The sequence below is a fragment of the Mustela lutreola genome, chromosome 14, assembly GCF_030435805.1.
Source record: "Mustela lutreola isolate mMusLut2 chromosome 14, mMusLut2.pri, whole genome shotgun sequence".
NCBI lineage: Eukaryota > Metazoa > Chordata > Mammalia > Carnivora > Mustelidae > Mustela > Mustela lutreola.
Window position 1 is genome coordinate 63,499,300 of NC_081303.1, and position 8,839 is coordinate 63,508,138.

Here is an 8,839-nt window from a genome sequence, read left to right on the forward strand (position 1 = left end):
TGTACTTCAAGTACAGAGATTAAATAGCTCAAGTCTGGATGGAGCCCCAGTAAGTGCAGCCTCTGCCAAACCAAGAAAACTGAAATGTGGACAGGATATGCCTCTGTTTATCTGCGAGATGTAGGCATGCCTGGGGAACTGACTATCCCTTAAATAAATGCCTCCTATGCCTTAGTCTTGTGCTACCTCCTTTACTTATGGGCTGTCATTTAGAGACTATCCCTTTGAGGACCTCAGATTTATTCAGTCATTCAATCATTGATTCACTAAATATTTGTTCCTATTTCACAGATGAGGAAAGTCTCTTCAGGAATAAATGTCAACAAGTAATTTACTCAAGGTCACCCAGTCAGCTAGTAAACTGCAGAGAAGAGATTGAGGTGAGATGGCTAGGACTCCAAAGTCATGTTCTTTCCTCCATTTGGGAGCCCTGCAACAGGGGCTCCATCCTAATCATCTCGGGCTCTCACATGTATTTCTGAACCTGATTCTGGTTTATCGGAACAAAGTTTTCTGTGGTGGGGCCCAGAAATCTATTTTAACAAGAGTTTCTTGTGATTTTGATATGTAGCCAGGTTTAGGAACAACTAAAACACAAAGTACTAGTTTTCTAACTCTTAAACCAGTTCCTGATCCAAAACACTTACTCAGTAACTAATAATTTGGGGCACCTGGGTGGCTCAGTCAGTTAAACATTTGTATTTGGCCCAGATCATGATCTCAGGGTCCTGGGGATCAAGCCCCATGTTCTGCTCCCCGTTCAGCCTGGAGTCTGCTGCAGCCCTCCCTCTGTTCCTCCCCCTGCTTATGCACTTTCTGTCTCCAATGAATAAATAAAATCTTAAAAAAAAACCCTAATAATTTATTTGAAAAATATTTATTAAGCCCTCACAATGTCCCTGTCATTGTTATAGGCACAGCAGTGAGCAAAAATTCCTGCCCTCTTTCGAGCTTTGGGACAGAAGGTGGGACAGAAGAGACAGAAAAAAACATGAAAGACAAGCAAGTTATCTGTTACGGTAGGAAAGGGTTAAGGGTTAAGAAAAAAAATAGAGATGTGTAAGGGGATCCATGAGGGTAGATATTAAACAGGTGGTCACTGTTGCCTTCCCTGCAAAAGCGACATTTGAAGGGAGTGGGGAATGTGCATCTCTGGGAAGAGTAACCAGGCATATGGAACAGCTAGCACAGAGGCCCTAAAGCAAGCATGTGCTTCATGAACCCAAGAAATATCAAAGGGCCAATGTGGGTGGAGGAAGAGAACAGACAATGTTGATAGGAAAGGTAAGGAAAGAAGAACAAGGTGAGCCCATTTGGGGTCTTATGGCTTATTGCAAGTACTCTTACTTTTGCTCCAAATGAAATGAGAAACTATCGTCAGGCTTTGATTTGAAAAGTTATGATGAGCTCATATATGAAATACAAAGAAGGCCAGAAGATTTTGAAAGAGTTCTAATCCAGACTTCTACGAAAAGGCAGGTGTTTTTCTAGATTATTCCAGGGAAATGGTATCTCACATGAGAGGGGGCTTAATTATCCTTTAGTCACCCATTTACTTCATTCAACTATTCATTAACCAAATATTTATTAAATCCATAACCTACTCTCTGTTAGGTGCAATGCTAAGTGCAGAGGGTTTTATAAGATTTATGACTTAGCCCCTAAAGTGTTCAGCAGCAGTATATATGGTCCAGGTTCCCTGTGAAGTAATTGTTTATCCCCAATCTAATTACTTCCATTGTAATTAAAACCCCTTTCCTTTGGCTGATTGTCAATAGGTGATGTAGTCCATCCATGTGGTCACCAGGTTTATGTCTGTGACAAGCTATGGCTGGCAGTCTCTTCTCAAGGTTTATTGGGGGGGAAAGGTGTTGTATGCATAGGTTAATCTGAACAGGAATATTGGAAATTATTGGCAGAGAAGGAGTGCTAGAATGGCGGGTACTAGAAAGTGGGAAAGTTCTCTTGTGTCCTGGGGTTGAGCGCAGAGAAAAGGGAAAAGGTGCTGCTTACTGCTTTTTGGGGAATAAGAGAGAAGTATGAGTCAAACTAGTTGCTTTTACTTATATATTTTGAGCTTATTTTATTGCCATTGAATAGGGAAATGCTTCAGAGCAATAGCAAAACACGGAATGGAGCTGGGCCAAGAAAAAAAAAAACTTAACACAGTGACTAATTCTTTTAAGATGATTCAATTTGCAGACTTTACAGGTAGTGGAAATAGTGTAGTAATGCAAAACATAACAGAATAACAGTCACCTCAGTTTTCTTACTCCAAGGATAAATAGTCAAGGACCTAAACCGTGATTAATATCTTGATTATGCTTTAATACAAGGACATTTTAGTGGCCACATTTAAAAGATTTTTCTTTGTGCTTTACCTTGAGGACAATAAATCTATGCTAACTTTATGGCATAATGATTTTGTTTCATAAATATATCAAGTTAAGAAATGATTAGACCACATCCTACCTTCTCCATCCAATTTTTTATTCCTAAAGATTTAAACTGATAATCTGAATTTTTACTTTCTGGCAGGGCATCTTGATTATAAATATATAATAAATCATGATTATAAACACATCATGCTATGAAGAAACAGAAAATCTCTCTGATACAGAAGACATCATTTTCTAAATCTGTTTTCACCATTTTAATTTCAAAAGTAAAGAAAAATACAGATGCAAGTAGAAATCATAAAGGCACCTATTATCTCCCTGAAGTGGCAAAAGTATACACAATGTTTTAAATTACTTGCATGAGATATAATGCTAGGTTGATAGTTCAAGTCTGATAGAGCATAAATCTCAAGCTTAGATATTACTGATGGAAAATGGGACATAAGGCTAAATTCAGACCTCTCCCAAGTGACTAGCAGAGTCCGGGTGGAAGGGGAGAAGTGCAAAATGAAAGCTTATGCTTCACTCTGCTGGAGAAGCTGAGTGATACTGTGATCAAGGAAAACAAAAAAGAAAAGAAAAGCTTACCCTGTCTTGCATATACCGGAAGCAGTCTGTTTCACTTATTCACTTAAATCTTTTAAACATTTTATAAAGATTCTGTTGCCTTTTCAAAAAATGGTGGGACTAGGGGAGTTTTGTCGTACAGGCTAACCTATCCTAATCCTCACAACATGAATGGAATTAAATGTATATTCACTAGTTCATGTTTGTTAAAGTGTTTCTCTTCTAAAGACATTTTTCTTTAGGCATTTTCTATATTCCTGACTAGGAATATAGAAATATATGGAGTGGAATTTCACTTCATTAGAGCGAAAACTTGTATCTTTTTCTTTTGGACTTTCTGGTGGTGCACTGAAAAGAATTTGAAAAATATTATCAGTTAAAAGACCATAAAGGTAATTTAGGAATATGAAATTGGTGAGCTAATGTTTGTGTTTAATATTTTGTAAAACTGTAATGCTAATCTATTTCCTTGCTAGACTCTTATTAAGATCATACTGTCTGGATAGCTGACTCTTTCTCCCAGTGCAGTACAGGTGACCACCTGCCCAGTGCCATAGGTAAACCTTTAAAATCCCTTGAAAAGAACATGATTCTAGGATAAGAATGATGTAGCACTTCACAGATAGGGGAATGAGGAGATCAGCAAATTCTGTCTTGTTAAAACAACTTTAAAGCTAGACAAATCTAACAAAAATGGTCATCCTAGGGAACTGGAGAGATACCAAAGCAGTTTCTGAAAACAGCAGCTTTGCTGTTGAAGGGGACCAGCTTTATCTGGACTGAAAAGCAGGAGAACCACACCCAGAAGCAAGGGAGAAAAGCCTCAGCCCTCCTAGCTTGAGGCTGCAGCTTCTGGTGGGATGTAGTGGAATACCAGAGGGCTAGACAGGGAGATTCTGGAAATGAGATAGGCATTGAGGGCCTTGATAAGCATTCCATGCATCCTTGACTGTCTGGAAGCCTGTACTCATGAGGCGGAGACCTCAGAGGGCCCAGCAAAAAATAAGAATGAAAACAGACTTGAAAAGTGCCCAGACCTGGAATGTACTCCCCAAACCAAACACAGATCCACTAGTAGAGAGTGGGAGCTGATAGACATGAGGTGTTTGAGTATACTGTGTGCCGATCATCGATAGATCACTAAACTGTGCAGACACGGGGGTTACCTCTGGGAAGGCAAGCTGAAAAAGGAAAATAAGATTTTTTTTTCAAACTCTGAGCAGAGACATCAGTAGCCATACACTACAGGGGTGATTTATTTCCCGCAGATTAAGCCTAAGCTAGTTAATTTTTAAAAATAAAGTGAGAGAGAAAGTAAACAACAACCAAAAAAAAAAAAAAAAAAAAAAAAAACCCTAGCAGCATAAAAAACTCTCAGGATAAAAATAAAATGAAAGCAAGAGTTGTTATATTATCTAAAATGTCCAATTCTCAAGAAAAAATAACGAAACCAAAAAACAGAAAAATATGACCCATACTCAGGGAGAAAAAGAAGCCATCAATGAAAATACCCTCTGGGAGGTCCTGTAAGTTGGATTTAGCAAGTGAAGACTTCAAAGCATCTATCGGTTAATGCTCAAGGCACATTTTAAACTAGCACTAGAGAATATGCTAACAATGATCCAGCACAGAGGGAATACTGATAAGGAAATCAAATCTATTTGATTAAAAAAAAACCAAATGAAAACTCTAGAGTTGATAAATATAACCACCAAAATGAATTATTCATGAGATGTGCTCCACATCAGATTCAACATGAATGAAGAAAGAGTTAGTGAACTAGAAAATGGATCAATAGAATTTATCCAATCTGAAAAACAGAAAAACAATTGCAGACACATTAAACAAATCCTCGGAGACCTGTGTGTCACCACCAATCATATCAGTCCTGTGTGTAATGGGGAATCCCAGTGGGAGAGGAGAGAAAGAAAGGGACTGAACAAATATCTGAAGAAACAATTGGCTGAAAATAACCCAAAGTTTATGAAAAGCATTTATCAGTGGACTGGAAAAGCTAAATGAATCCCTAAGAGATTCTCATTCAGACACACCATAGTTCAATTACTTTTTTAAAACATTTTATTTCTTTATTTTTTGAGAGAGAGAGAGAGAGAGAGAGAGAGAGATGGGGTGTGTCAGAGGGAGAAGGAGAGAATCTCAAGTTGATTCCCTGCTGAGCTCAGAGCCCACACGGGTTTTGACTTCATGACCCTGAGATCATGATCTGAGCCAAAACCAAGAGTCAGATGCTTAACAAACTGAGCCACCCAGGCATTCCCCCCACCCGCCCTATAGCTGAACTATTGAAATCCAAAGGAAAAGAGAATATGTTGAAAGATTCAAGAGGAAACTCTAGTAACAGGAACTTAGAGCCTAGCAGATGCAGTAATGAACAAGGAGGTTGAAATGGATCTCACTCCATGAACCCAGATTTCTAGATCTTCGGGTAAATACAAAAGAGGATCTGGAGCCCTTTTTCATCCTGCATGATACTCCAACACATATCTTTGAATAGGAGTTTCTATTATTTTTGGAAAAGAGATTAATAAAGAAGATCCATAAATGAGTCTATACAACTTGAACTTAATCAAGTAATCTGACCATTAACAGCAGTACTGATTATTTTAGTAATGTTCTAAGGAATGGAAACTCTACCAAAAGCAATGATAGAATCCTAGGGATAATGCCTCAGTGACCACAGGGAGCCCATTCTCTCAGGAATGAAAACAGACAGACAAAATCGATTCTGGATAATCTAAATATGTGAAAACAGGTTAGCCATGCTTTTTCCCAGGTTACTGGAGTTGAATGGCCATGGCATTTGAAAACCTTCATTTAAATGGGTAGTTGGAGTTTGAGAGCAAGGTGTACAGCTTCAAATAAAAGAAGAAGCTTTGTAATTAACAAAATGCTCAAGGTCAGTTCTATACCTTCTTATTCAATATTAACAAGCAAACAAATAAACAAAAAAAAGTTCTCTGATTCTTAATACCATGTGTTCAGATCATTTAGTGTGTTTTGGCGTCCATATGAGCTCATTTTCTGGATAATTGGAAAGTTAAGTAATTGCCGAGAAAAGGTAAACATCTGTTAAAGTCCTTAAGAGGAGCCTTAACTTATTTGATACGACTGCAATAAAATAGTAGTTTGTGTCAACATAAAATCCTTTTATCTATCATATGATGTCATGTGAAACTGCCAACACACAGTTTTTGATGTAAGACCTGATTTCAATATACTTCATTCATAATCAGAACCTACATTGTGATATCATTTTTTCCCTAAACTCTGAATAAATAAATAAAAGTGTGTTGACTTTGATTTATTTGTGTTTTCCTTAGGTACCTGATGACGACAACAGCTTAAGAAGATTCAATTGGCTGGTGTGATTGATAGAATTAAGTGGCTAATGACTGAGGAGGTGGGACATTTCCAATTCCAAACGAGTAAGCTAATTCCTTCAGTATTTACGCTTTTCCTCTGGGCTCATGATGTACCACTGAACATATGTTCCTAAGTATTCTTCCCTTTGTGAGTTTTTTCATTTCAAACAAAATGGTTTCTTTGTAAGCAAGAGCTTTACTTTCCCCTCCCCCCCCCTTCTTTACCTCTTATGGGGCTTTTTGAACGTGTTTTATAAGTATTGCTGACTAACTGGCTGAAAAGTGATCCAGAAGAACTTGGATATAGAATTTGAGCCAGATCCTGAAAATGGAAGGACTTTGAACAAAAATACAATGAACTGGGCGGTAGAGTCCATTACCTCATGTACTGAACACAGCATGCCTGAATACATTAAAAAAAGCTCACTGCCTACAAAGAGGAGCAACGGCCTGACTAATTCATCCAGGGGTGAGATTGGGACACAGGAGGAGACTCAGAAATTATAAAATAGAAAATGTGGCCCTGGCCATTCACCTGAAGAAACTGGAAGCATAGAAGACTGAAGACTTGGTTTTGTATCTTTTAGGATCTAAGTAGAATTTATCCCCATGTTTTAGGAAGTGGGTTCTATCACCTATATTTCATTTCAAGGGTTCCTAGTCTTCAAGAGGCAGCAAAAGGATGTGTTTTCCTGACATTACCATGTAAGATGATCCATAAAGACTCTCAAAACGTTCACATGCCTTCCTCTTATATCAGGCTTGAGAAATGGTTTTATTACTATGAGTTGTATATACTACTCTTCAAAGGGTAACTCTTTTTTTCTTCTGTATTGTTTCATCAATAAGAATTATTTCTTCTAAGTATTTTCATGACCCCTTTAATCTCATGAAAACCGTTACATATACTGAAAAGAAGATATTGAGATTTTCAAAGATGGCAGTCAGCATATATTCTCAATTTTCCTCTCCCTTCCTGCCTCCACCCACTCTTCTCTTGCTTACTTTGGGAAATTCCTTAAGGAAAGAAATTCAAGTCTTTCCTAACTTTTCTTAGCCCACAGCAAATTTCTCATTTCAGATGTCTTTGATTTCAATGTCTGTAACTCGACCGTACTGACCCTGCTCTCCTGTGTGCTGCCTGGTAATTCTTTTCCACAAGCTTCGGGAATACCCATCCAGTTTCCCCACTGGTGTCCCAAGTTTCTCAAGGGCAAAGGTGGTGACTTCACTTCCTAAGCATCTCTAATGTGATCTTGGATAATTTAGAAATGATTATCAGCTAAGTGCACAAACAAGGGATATAAATCCATAACTCTATGTATTTGGAAATATGGGTCACATGTCACTAATTCTAATCCATATTATTGTCATTAAATTTTGAGTAGATTTTTCCATTGTCCATTCTCCATTATTTCATTAAATGAAAATATCAGTGTCTATTTCAAAGAACACTATCTTCTAAAAGCAAATTATAAACCTACATAAATCTTAAGGATATTTCCATAGAGTAAGTCAAGAAAATACTACCTATTAAGGGAGCTCTCGATGAACAAAATGTGTGTTTTTCTCCAGTTATTAACCATCATAAACACTAAGTTATTCATAGAAAATTAAATATAATATGAAATGCATTAGAAAATGAAATATAAATTAAAAGTATTAAACTCATCTTAAAGCTCAAGTTTCCAGACTCTAGGTTTACTCTTTGTTCCCAAAACACAACTCCAACAAAAAAAGACATTTGAACACTTGAACTTTATCTTTCTGCTGCTGCTTTCTCAAAAGAGAAATTTAAGTGTTGTTTTGTTTTGTTTTCCAGAGAATTGGAGCAAGCAATATGGGAGATATCATCTGTGATTTTTCATCTTGACTAGTAGAAAAGGATAATCCTTATGTAATTGTTTGGAACATTTATGATATAGAATACATAAAATTAAATAATGTCTACTGCAGCCCCCCTCCCTTTGGACCTGAGTGATTTCCTATCCAATTTTCCTCTCATTTGGTCAATTCATTTTTCAGCTGGGTCCTCTTGAAGAAACAAAACATAAATTGGACTTGCCATTGTGTCTTGGACTATTTTTGGTGACAATTTTCTGTGACAGGGAAAAAGAGTTGCTAATTCATTGCTTCAGGAAATGAAGGCCTAATAGCCTCACATCTGGTAAATTATGGTCTTCCTGCTTCTTGAGGCAGCAACAGTACACACAACATTATTTGGAATTAAGAAAAAGCAGTGAAGGAAATCAATTTTTACATTTGCCGTGGACTAAAAGAAAAAAAAAAGGCAATAACATATTCTTTAAAAAAGCATCCATTGTCTAAAACATAGACCTGAGTCAGCCATAGGGTAAATTGAGCCAAAGTCCTTCTGATATCCTAATGGAAACTCTGAGTGGTCTGTGGACTTAGATCACGTGGCATAGCTTCTTGCCCGTGGGATGGAGCCCTGTCTTGCCTCTCGGGATGGGACTATGTGTAAATTAC

General features: G+C 37.4%; 1 long non-coding RNA gene across 1 annotated transcript in view; it reads left to right on the forward strand.

Moving 5' to 3' along the window:
* LOC131815040 (uncharacterized) overlaps window positions 1-8,444 on the forward strand; it is a 40,439-nt gene extending 31,995 nt beyond the window's left edge. Inside the window, exons 2-4 of the long non-coding RNA XR_009347541.1 lie at window positions 915-1,019; window positions 6,308-6,412; window positions 8,172-8,444. This is a non-coding gene — a long non-coding RNA (uncharacterized LOC131815040). The remainder of the gene's footprint in view (window positions 1-914; window positions 1,020-6,307; window positions 6,413-8,171) is intronic.
* Window positions 8,445-8,839: the final 395 nt, after the last annotated feature.